At 35.2% G+C, this 12,799-nt stretch overlaps 1 protein-coding gene across 21 annotated transcripts in view; it reads left to right on the forward strand.

Moving 5' to 3' along the window:
* Qtman (queuosine-tRNA mannosyltransferase) overlaps positions 1-12,799 on the forward strand; it is a 462,684-nt gene that overhangs the window by 77,712 nt on the left and 372,173 nt on the right. The window lies entirely within an intron of this gene.

The following is a 12,799-nucleotide window of genomic DNA, read 5'->3' on the forward strand; positions in this document are numbered from 1 at the left end:
GCTCCTTGATTTAACATGGGGTTACATCCCAAAAATCCTATCATAAAGTGAAATTATCATAGGTCAGAGTTGAATTTAATGCACTTAATCTGTTGAACATCACAGTTTAGCAACAGTGCACTGTAGTCCATGGTTATTACCACTTATGTGTGCCTGACTAGGAGCTATGGCTTATTGCCACTACCTATTGTTACCAGAGAGAATCATACTGCATCATTGCTTGCCTGGGTAAAGATCCATATTCAGAATCAAAATATGATGTCTATTGAATGTATATTCGTTTTGTGCCACTGTAAGGTTGAAAAATCATATCTTAAGGCATCATAAATCCAACCTTTGTAAATCATGACTCTGAGGACAGTGATAGATTGGACATGGTCCTCTTTTCTGCAGATTAAATCAAATGCAACCACAAACATAAAAATAAATTTTATATAAAACAAATTGCACTAATATTCTGATAATGACATGTTGTCATTAAGGAGAAATTAAGTATGGCTCAGATATCATGAGGTGACACTATTTACAGTGCCATAAGTGATGAGTTACATTAAAAATTATAAATTTTTTTCTATTTTGAAGGTCGCTATTTAGAACATTTGGAAAAATACAGAAGCACAAAAAGAAAAAGAAAAATTCTAAGATAACCATTTATATTTTCATGTGTATTTTATTAGTGGTTTTTGACCTGTTGTTTTTCATTTTATAGTACAGATAGTGCTCCATGTCATGAAATATCTTCCAGCAAATCATTTTAAATAACTATATGGTCATATAGATTTATAATATGTTTACATATTCATATTCTACAGGTATAATATTGTTTGTTTAACCAATAACTTACTGCTGAACATTTAGGTTTTTCTGCTTTTTGTCATTCTGAGAAACATTGTCAATAGGATCTTCATGAATGTGGCTGATTGTTTCTTTTAAAGTAATTCTTTTTTTGTCAAAGAAATACAAAATATATCTACCTAGTCTAAAAGTCTAATTGTTGTAAAAGGCCTATTAGTGCTTTCTTGACCCCTCTTTCTTTCTCCCCCCCCCCCCCTTAACTTTATTGGTACATTTTAGGTATAAAATACAGTTACATTCATCATTGGGATCTTGTACCATTACAGAAGTCTCTTGGTTCTTATTTTTTCCCCCTTCCCTTGCCCTCCCTTCACCCCCTCCACCCTTCCCTATTTGCAAAGACCTTGTTTCCATTTTTTTCCTTTTCTCATATTTTTTCCTTTCCCTTTTTTCCCTTCCCCACCCCTCCCAATTCCCCTGCTCTTTTAGACCTTTTCTTCCTGTTACACAATATCAGTTATACATTTTTTAAATTACAATATTAAGATCTAGGAGCTATTACCACAGATTTTACAGAATTTAAAAGGATATAGAAAGCATATCACAAAAATCTTTTTTGAAATAAATTTGACACTTCTAAAAAGTAACTTGGAAGACAAATTAATGAAACTAACTCTGGAAGAAATATAAAATTTGAATAGCACCTATTAAAGAAAGTATATTCCTAGCTTTAAAACCTACCTATATGACAACAGCAGGCTCATAAACATTTTAACTGATAAATTATATCAAACAAAGCAGAAAAAAAAAGGAACACTTCTTCCCTCATTTTAGGAACTCAACATTGTGCTAATCCTAAAACTGGATAAAGATAATAGAAGAAAAAAGTGTGAACATAGATAGAAATTTGTTCAACAAAACAAACTATTAGAAGTCAGATCTGGCAGGATTTAGAAAGTGGTTTTGTTATAGGGATGGCAGTGTTGGTTCAGCATTGGAAGATCCACCCCCCCAAAATCATCATTTTAACAGAGGAAAGGCAAAAGCCATATGATCCTGTCACTAGTTGGAGAAAAAGTATTGGACTAAATTCCACAGCTGTTCATGGTAAAAGCTATCAGGAGACGAGAAGTAGAACAGAACCTTCTCAACAGATCAAAGACATGTACTCCATACTTCCAGCGAGAACGTCTTATATGAATGGAGAAGATACAATGCTTTCTCCTTAAGGTGGGGAACAAGGGCAGATATGCTTACTCTTTATCTGTCCATTAAACTTTGAAACCTAGTCCCCACCAAAATAGTCTGGCAATAAAATGACACAACTAGGATAGGATTGGCATGGCAGAAGCAAAATCTTTACATGTAGATGAAATGATCATCTACAGAGAAAATACTAAGAAATCTCTAGAAGCCCCTAGAACTTGTACTTGAATTTAGCAGGATTAGAAAACACAAGGTATATATAAAAATTCAGGTCTGTGTATACTTGCTATACATGAAGAATTGGATATTGAAGGTTAAAAGTTATGTAGGAGTACAAAGGACCTAGAAAAGTTAAAAACAGTGTTCAAAGATGTTTAATACCTAATATTAAGACTTCTTCTAAAGCTACAGTAATCAAGGCAGTGTTGGTGTAAGGAAAGACATATAGATCATTTGAATAAAACAGAGAATCTAGAAATAGAACCACACATATATGGTCCACTGAGTTTTGAAAGATTATTTAACATTAGCATTTTATAGAATATAAACTCAATTCAAGAGCTGAGGAAGAGATAGTGTTTTTAGCAAATGGCACTAGAACACCTGGTATCCGTATATAAAAAATTAACCTCAACCCTTTTTTTCCATACATGAAAATAACTTGAAGGGATCTATGAACCTAAATAAGAAAGCCTAAAAGTATAAAACTTTAAGAAGAAATTATAAGGGAAAATGTGTATGAATTCAGGGTAGGCAAGAACTACCTAGGATACAAAAAACATGATGTATAAAAGAAAAAAATTGATAAATGAAATTCCATCAAAATTTAGAACTTTAAATGACATCATTACAATGAAAAGTAGTCCTTAAACAGACCATATTTACAATGCATATAACCTATGACCAGAATATATAAAGAATTCTGAGAGCTCATTAATAGACAACCCAACTAAAATGTAGACACAAGAAGATAATAGCCAGTATCGCACAAGGAATGGTGTGCAACTCTAGAATCAGAAAAATACTAATCAGTACAATAATAAGATTGAATTATACACTCATTAGGGAGATGAAATTTTTAAAAGCCTTGTCATAACTTTTTCTTTTTGTTGGATTCTCCTCCTTTGCATTTAATTTGTCACGCCCAATGGATTCATTCTGCTGGGCTTCCTGGGGTTGTGATCCTCATTGTCTTTTCCTAGGGTATTGTCTAAAATTTTTTGGAGTGCTGGTTTGATATTCATGAAGTTCCTGAGGTGCTCTTTATCATGAAAGTATCTTATTTCTCCATCAATTTTGAAAGATAGTTTTGCAGGGTACATCAATCTGGGTTGGAGGCTGTTTTCCTTTAGGGCTTGAAATACATCACTCCAAGCTCTTCTTGCCTTGAGGTTTCGCACTGAGAAGTCTGCTGTGATTCTGATGGGCTTTCCTTTGTATGTGATTTGTTTCTTTTCTCTCACTGCTTATAGAATTTTGTTCTTCTGTTGGATTTCTGGAATCCTAACTATTATATGCCTATGTGTAGATTTTTTTTGATTAAGGCTGGCTGGAGTCCTATATGCCTCACTTATCTGTATGTCAAGTCCTTTTCCCCTTCTTGGGAGATTTTCTGCCATCACTTCTGTGAACAGTTTTTTTATGTCATCTGCACGCTCCTCTTTCTTCATTGACTCCAATCAGTCTTATGTTATTCTTCTTTGCATCGTCTAGCAGCTGCTGGATTGATTTCTCATGTTCCCTTACAATTTTAAAGCAATTTTTCTTTTCCTCCTCACTAATTGTAATCTTATTTTCTATATGTGAAATTCTATCCTCACATTGGTTCATTCTGCTGCACAGACTTTCGATGGAGTTTTTAATTTCTTGGAAATCTGTTTGTATCTGTTTTATGGATTCCATTTGTTTCCTATGTTGGGATTCCATCATGTTCCTCAGATCCTCTATTTTTTTATCTGTGTCCTCTCTAGATTTATTAATCATGTCTTGCACCATGAGCACAATCTTTGCTGTTCTCTGAGTAATTATTTCTGATTTCATTTTTCCCAGATCCTCTTTTGTTGCCAGTTCAGAGAGTCCAGGTGGTTGAGTATCAGATTGTTCCATCTCATTTCCCTTTGGGGTTGCTGTAGGTGATGTGGAAGTCTGTTTTTTAGGCTTGTTTATGTGTCTTCTCATTTCCACCGGGGTGGGGGGGTGCTTCTGGCACCCACATGGCTCACCTTCTCTGCCCTAGGAGCTTGGAATGGCAGCAGGGGGGCTTCCTTCCAGGTTCTGGGACCGGCTTAGCTTCTCTGCCCTTGGGATGGCGGCGGGGAGCTTCCTTCCTGTTGCTGGGACCGGCTAACCTTCTCTGCCCTAGGAGCCTGGGATGGAGGCCACTTGACCCCTCTTTCTGAGTTCCTTCTTCTGGTTTTTTTTTGGGGGGGTGGAGACAGCATCTTGCTTTGTAGTGCTGTTCAGGCTGGCCTTGAACTTACTATGTAGTCAGGGCTGGTCTTGAACTCCTAGCTATCCTCCTGCCTCAACCTCTTTAGTGCTAGGATTAAAAGTGTGAGCCATTGTGCCTAGACATTTTAAATCTTTTTAATCTTTTACTTCTGGTTATTATATATTGCAAATTATATTGGTATCTTCATTTATTTTAGACATTGTCCATTTACATTACATTGTGGTCTTTGAGGATTTGGCACCTTTACATTGCCAGCTATTTTTCTCATGTCCCCCCAAGGTACAACTTTTTGGGTCATTATTTTTAGTATTGCACCATTATACTACAGAGATTATTATTCATAGTTGACTGTTGTAATTAACTCTAGTGAAAAGTTTGCTCCTGATTTTGTTTTTCATGTAGTCAATAATGTCTTGTATTTCATTAGGTTAGCTTTTATGTCCCTCTTAACTTTTCTGTATATATTTTTCTGTATATTTTTATATATTTTTCTGTATATTTTTTTATAATTTTCAACAAGGAGAATTTCATCAGATTATTTATGTTTAAATGTGTTCCTAAAGACATTCTTCCAGGAAATTTCCATTTTCCTTTTTTACACATACTCTAGCCCTATTGTCTTCTTGCTTTTTTTCTTTTATTGTTACCTGGAAGTTTTTTTTATTTTTTCTTGACTCTCACAGTACAAACTTTGGTTTGCAAGCATAATTTATCCCCCAGACATGCTTGTAATCCAAAGCACTTGTATATCAAAGTGACTTTCCCTGTAAGAAATAATTTCCCCATAGGAAATAATGGAAACTCAGATGATTTGTTCCACAACCCAACAGTATTCATATAAAAATGATTATAATATTGTAATACAAAATAATAAAAATAGTAAATATAAAGACAAAGTAATTAACCTCCACTTACCCCTGAAAAACTTCATGGCTGGTATGAGGGAGACCAGAGAGAGGAATGTTATTGTGTAGGACAACTTTCACTATCACTAACGGAATCACTACTATTGGCTCAATGGAATCATTTTCTTTTGTGCAATCTTTAAGAAGGAACTAATGCAAGTGACACTTGCTTTTGCTTTCTTCTGACAATTTTATGGAAATGTGACATTGGATTGTTGTTAAACAGATTCATGGCTTGCACTGCTAAAACCTTATTCGAGTTGTACTTTACTACAAAATTTTGAACTTTTTCCTGCATTTTACACACCTCCGTAATCTCATTTGAAGTGAGAAATTCCTCTGCCTTTTTCTACTCCTCTGCAGATGAGATGTCCTAAATAACCAATTGCTGTTAGGAGATGATTACCCACAATCCTACAGGAAGGGCTAGAGGGAGGGAGGGAGGGAGGAAGAGAGAGAGGAAGAGAGAGAATGAACTATTGGGTCAGTTGTGATCATGTGATGTTTGCCATTGCGCACTCCTCATATTGCAAGACATCACTCATTAAAGTAATATATATACTTGTATATGTATATATCTGTAGTAGTTATTTCTTGAGAAATGTTATGTGAAAGAAAAATATCCCTATTGAAATAATTTCTTCACTTGATTTTTTGCTGGAATAAATTCTAAACTGGAAATCACTTTCCTTCAGAAGTTTTGAAGGAAGTACTCCATTGTCTTCCATGTCTTCTATCTTGCTATTGAAAGCCTTAAAGCTTTTTTGTCCCTTGATCAACGTATGAGAAAAATAAGTAGGAAAAGAATGTCTGTGTATAAGGGTATCATGTTTTAAAAACTATAGACATGGAGACAATGAAAAAGGGATTCAAGGCTGTGGGACTGGCAGAGGCAAGGTGACAGCAGATTGCCTACTATGTTTAGATAATAATGACATTTGGGTCTGTGTGAGAAGAATGTAGGATACATTTGAAACACAGTAAAATTGAGGCTCCATAATGGAATCCCAAGGCTGTAGTTTTGAATTTGTTTTATAAACAGTATTTCATCCAGCCAGCCCTCAGTTGTATGAAACTTTCTTTGACTTGATGGCAGACAAAATGACTTGACAGTTGGTTTGTCCTCTGTTCATATTTTGCATGTTCCTGTGTACACACACACACACACACACACACACACACACACACCCACCAATCTCCATTATCTATATAACTGTCTCCTCCAGTAGATGAGATCCGTGGGTTAGGGCATAGTGACATAATTAGGTAGATGTTAAAACACAACAAATCAATTCTTAACATTTGTGGGGACTGGGATGCATTTGAAAATTGGAGACTCAGTAGTAAGAAGAAGGGAATAAAGGAAGAAAGAACATTTATCCAGATTTGAAGAAATGAATTTCTGATGAACGAGTTTAGTGGGAATGGGAGGGATACTACTTGAAACAATTATATTCTTATTCTTTCTGTGGGCAAAATTGTCTTTGAGTTTTGAAATACTTTGTTATTTTTGTGTATTTTACTTTATTCTTTTTCCTTTTTTGGCACATCCCAGAATAGTCAGAATTAATTTTAACTACTGCTTTATTAATTTTTTAAAGACTAGTTATATTATAATTGATGATTAATGGTGATGATGCTCTGAAATAATATCTTGATTCCATTTGGTTACAGAAAAACACTAGTGAATTTTGGATGAAAATAATTGATATAAATCTTATAATTTCTAGGTATTTCCTTATTCTGAGCAGACTACAAATTAACCTTGATTTTACCAGATTCTTTACTAAGTATACGGTGTGAGGACTTTTCTTAACTTGTCAGCATAAAACATGACTAATTTCTCTGCAAAATTTTAGTATTACCCATAAGGGATTTCTATAAAATGAATTTTTTAAAAAAATAAAGAATTTTTAAAGGTTTTGCTTGTGTGTTTATTTATTGATTGATTGCTCAAGAGCCTGGACATTAATTTATATTTAAAAAGATGCTCCAAGTAGCATCATATTTTAAAAAAATATCATGCCACTGATGAATCTTTACCCTCTAAAATTAAAATATTCTCTACTAAGAATATACAACTAATGTCTTTAGGAATTTTAGGATGCTAATTACAATTTTATTCAGCACTTGGTATATACCAATTCCTGTGCCAGACAATTAAGGGACACTGTCTCATTAACAGCACCCCCGGTGGGGTGGGTCTTATTTATCTTTAATGAGGAAATTAAAGGACAGAGAAGTTATATTTCTTTCTCAAAGTTATGCAGGTAGCAGGTAGTAGAGGAGGGAATGTTTATTTCTGGTTTGTGTTTCTTTTCTTCATTGTGCATATTTCTTTCCAAGTGTTGTAGGAAAGAACTTAATCCTGCAAGTGACATCACATGTGAGCAGTGTATCGCTCCAGCCCTATTATTAGAAATACATTTTGCTTACAGTTTCTCATAGTGTATAATCTCTAACTATGTCTCTGTCTCTCTGACTCTGACTCTGACTCTGACTCTGACTCTGACTCTGACTCTGACTCTGACTCTGACTCTGACTCTGACTCTGACTCTGACTCTGTTTCTGTCTCTGTCTAGTTCTCTTAAAACTGCACATGCAGCACTGGCTAATATGATTTCGAGTAAGATAATTCAACATAAGATTATTTAGTTTTTTCTTTCTTTTTTAGAGAATAGCAGTATTTTCTTTGAAAAGTGTTTTACATTTCTCGAGACAGCATTAGTAATGTGGTTTAATGTGTGTGTATGGTACAATTTTAAGTTAAATTTACTTTTTATACTGCCTTATACTATTCTTTCATAAACCGTGTAAAGTCTTCCCAACTGCCTTTTCTCCTTAGTGGTAATTTTAAGAAGTCACATGTTTCTTCCTGAACACCCAACAGTTGAGTATTCTTTTAGATGTTTAGCAAGGCTTCAGCAAGTCCTTATAGTGAATGTCTTCAAGAGGCAATGTGTGAAGCAGAGCACTGCAGAGAGACACCTGTAGAGATCAGCACACCTGCCCTCAAGCAAAAGACAGTAATTAGTTGCTCATATTCCCTTTCAAACTTCCCCGGTGTTGTTGCACATGAAACACACAGTTCACAGCAATGTTGTCATGAGCTTTGCACGGTTGGAGTTGTTTATGCCATTCAATTTTTAATGTTTCTCTAAGACATTTTGATAGGAACCCTGAGCCCATAGGGATTTGCATGGTTGATCAAACTTGTGAAGATTTAAATATAGAAATAAAAAGAAACCTTTGCATTACTTTGACTGTTAACTTTTAGGACAGCATTAGTGGAAAACATTAACATGATACTTGAGGCAAATATGTGTTTGATCAACCTTCACATCATTTTGTTTCTTGACAGCAGGTACAGCTCCAGTAAATCTAACCAAATCTTTTAAGGCTTATAGATCTAAGTGCTTGTGAATAACTGGATGGCATAACCTGCACATTTTAAAAGATGATTTTGTATCAACCACTTTCATTAGAATTAAACCACTGTGAAGTACCAGTCTTGTAGTCCTATTACATTGTCATATATAGTTCATATTACTCAAATGAGATGATAGGTGATTGAACATTAGTAAAAATAGTATACTATATATGAATTGGACATATTAGAGAAATATATTTATTACTACAAGAACTTGGAGATGTTTTATATGATCGTTTTAACTTTAAGACTGTGAGTGGCCTAGGTACATATGGGATAAAGGCAACCTTTTACTAGGTGTCTTTCATGTTGTATCTAACTGTAGGAATTAGTTCTTTGAATACATTTATATGTGTTATTAATACACAGGTTCATTAAAAATTCATTACTATTTCTTACATATATTTAGCTGTCCATTCCTAACATAGCAAATTTAGTTCACATTTATTCCAAGAAAAAAATAACCCATCATAGTCTGGTGGATACGTATGCTTCTTAAATTAGTTCTAAGAGACAAATTGGCATTGTGGTATTGTCAGATTATTATACAACTAAAGACAATGTCATACAACACAGGAATATCATTGACAGAATTAGAAGCTTTAGATGCTAATGAATTCAAGTCATTCTATTGTGCCTCATAATTTTCCCTCATTAATACATAGGTAGAATCTTCCACTGGCTTCTGAGCATAGTTATTCATTAGCTTTTCAGGGAAATAATGGAATGAATTGGGTGAATGTTAAAAAGCTTACCTCGATTACAAGCCAGACATGGTGGCACATGCCTGTAATCCCAGCACTTGGGAGGCTGACACAGGAGGATTGCAGCAAGTTGTATGCCAGCCCGGGCTACATAGTGAGTTCAAGGCAAGCCTGAACTGCATAGTGAGACCCTGTCTCAAAAAAAAAAAAAGCAGCTTACCTCTGTTTACACTTGGGGCTTCTCATATAAGAGAAACCATGAAATATTTAAGCTTGTGTATCTGTTTTATTTGTCTTAACATGGTCTCAAGGTGCATCCAATTTTAGATCTTTCTCAAAAGGAAAGAGGATCAAGAGATGAAGGAAATGGGGAGGTAAAGGGGTAGGGGATTAAAAAAGGAATTAGTATGTATTATGTACATGTATCAACTCTCCACAAGGAATGTAAACATTATGTACCATACACATGTACTAATGATTTTTTTTAAAGCTTGCAGCTAGATTCTACATTTGCCTCCCCTTATCCATATGCAAGCCTATTAAATGTGGATAAACTGGGATGCTGCATTTGTGAGCAGATGGTGATTATGATACTAGCATAGACAAAGTATTCTGGTATGTTATATGCAGAACATTTACCAAGCTTTCATCCAACTGACTTCAGTAGTTTCACAAATATATTCCTAGGAATCATTCCTCCCATAGTGGCCTTTGGAATTCTGAATAACAGTATTGCATGAAGCACTTGACGTGTTTGTTTTCCATAAATCTGCTCCATGTGCTCTTGGTCAGTATTTTATTTGTATTTATCTTTCTATCCTTGGTACCTAGCTTAATGTCACTATTAGTTGAATTAGTGGATGATTGGAAATATCGTGTAGTGAATATAAATGGTTCACTGAAATACAGTAAAGAGTGGATTATATGTAACACATTTTGTAACAGAAATGACTTTTCTCTTGCCTATTTTTTTCAGTCTTTCAGAGTACATTCCCATGATTAGATTTTAATTTTATACTTTATCAGTTTGTCCAAAATATTTTGGGAAACAATTATATTTTTACTATACCAAAGTTATACTCTTACTTTAAGTCACATTCTGGATCCATTTAGCTACCTTTCTTTATTTTCTACCATTCCTTAACCATTGTTTCTCCAATAGTGCAGAAAAGACCTTTACTCCATTTCAGGACGAGCCACATTGCCTCCTGACATCATGTCTTGGCTCTCACCTCCAGCCCCATGAACTCCTGAGTTGCTTGTGTTTTTCACCCATCAGTTGAAAAGCAAACCACTTGTATTATCTCTATGTTTTACGAAATGTGTATTTCTCCAAGTAGGACATAATTTCATACTGTGATTTCTTCATCTTTCTTTGGTGTGTGTTTTAATCCTTTCCTTTCTCGTATATGGCAGAATGCTAAGTACTTTGTAGTCCATTATACAGTGAGTACACTGTACATGCCAGGTACCTCAAGCTTTAGAGTAGAAACAAAAACTTCCTCTTGAAGAAAGTGAGAAATAAGACAAAAAGTAAGATGAAAGGAAAAGAAAGAAAAGGATGGAATGGAAAGACAGGAAGAAGAAAGAAAAGGAAAGGAAAAGAAGGAAAGAAAGATGAGCGAAGAGATTTCAGGGGAATAAGGAACAAGCAGTCATTGGTGGCATTTCATAATTCTGGTTATAATGGTAATAATATATACCTGGTAAGCTTGTTATTAGGGTTAACTATACAGTGTGTGTATATATGATAGCCATGTACTAGATGTTTAAACAGTGCTAACAGTTATTCTGCATTTGAAACAAGTGAATTTGAGAGCTGACCTAGGGTCTTAGAGCTAGGAAAGTGTGGAAAGTAATCAAAGCCCAAGGAGGTCTTTCTTACCCTAGGCAGTGCTTTTCAAATAATATAGATCAGAATTGCCTAGGTTCTACCCTTGCTTTCTGGTTTTTGAGGTCTAGGGTGAGATCTGAGAATTTGTATTTCTTAACAAGTTTTTCAAGTGCTGCTGCGGTTAGTCTAGAGATGACACTTTGAGAAACAGTACTCCATAGTGTTTCTCAGCCGTAGTTGCACATAAGAAATCATCTGAGAGCTTCTTAAAAATACTGATGAAACCAGAATCTCTGCTTATGGGGCCTGAGTGTCAGTGTTTTTGTTTGTGTTAAGCTCCCTGGTGATTCTCATGTGTAGCCAGGGTGGAAAGCACTGCTAGGCTCTTGAATTTTCTTTTTTCTTTTTTTTTTTTTTCATAAATTCTTTTATTGGTACATTTTAGGTATACAACACATTTACATTTCTCTTTGGGAACTTGTACCTTTACATGATGCATCTTGGTTCTTTTTTTTTTTCCCCATTCCTAGCCCTCCCTTCACCCGCTCCACTCTTCCCTATATACAAAGACTTTATTTCCATTTTTTCCATTTCTGAGCATTTTTCCTTTTCCTTCTTTCCTTTCCCCTGCCCCTCCCACTACCACTACCCTTTGCACCTTTTCTTCTTATTTTGCATTTTTGATTATTCATTCTAATCATTGATACATTTTAGGTATAAAATATAATAACATTCATCATTGGAAATTTGCACCTTTACATAGTCTCTCTTGGTTCTTATTTTTCACCCTTGCCCAGCCCTCCAATCCCTCCATTCCTCCCTATTTACAAAGATTTTGTTCCTTTTTTTCCATTTTCTCATATTAATTCCATTCCCTTCCTTCCTTTCCCCTGCCCCTCCCACTTCCTTTCCCTTTGCTCCTTTTATTCCTATTTCACATTACTTATTATACGTTTTAGTCCTTATTTACACTTTCAGTTTCTCAGAGCAGAGAAACTATTCGGTATTTATACGTGTGTGTCCTATTTATTTCACTTAAGAGTATTGCCTCAATGTGCATCCACATAGGTATAAATGTCTCTAATTTCTCATTTTTTATGGCTGAGTAGTACTGTTTTATTAAAAAAACACATTTTCTTTATCCAGTCTCCAGTTGATGGGCATTTGGGCTGTTTCCAAGTTTTAGCTATTACAAACTGTGCTGCTATGAACATGGGCACACATATATCACTGTGGTATGATTCTTTTAATTCTTTGGGGAAGATCCCCAGCAGTGGAATAGTGGGATCAAATAGGACTTCCAGTCCTAGTTCTTTGGAGTATCTCCATACTGATTTCCACAGTGGTTGCACCAGTCTACACTCCCACCAGCAGTGGAGCAGGGTTCCTTTTTCCCCACAGCCCCACCAGCATTTGTTATTGGTTGATTTCATGAGAGCAGCCATTCTTTCTGGAGTGAAGTGGAATCTCTGC

This window comes from Heterocephalus glaber, unplaced genomic scaffold (assembly GCF_053883595.1).
Source record: "Heterocephalus glaber isolate CG9 unplaced genomic scaffold, H.glaber_assembly_v1.0 deba00000347, whole genome shotgun sequence".
Lineage (NCBI taxonomy): Eukaryota > Metazoa > Chordata > Mammalia > Rodentia > Bathyergidae > Heterocephalus > Heterocephalus glaber.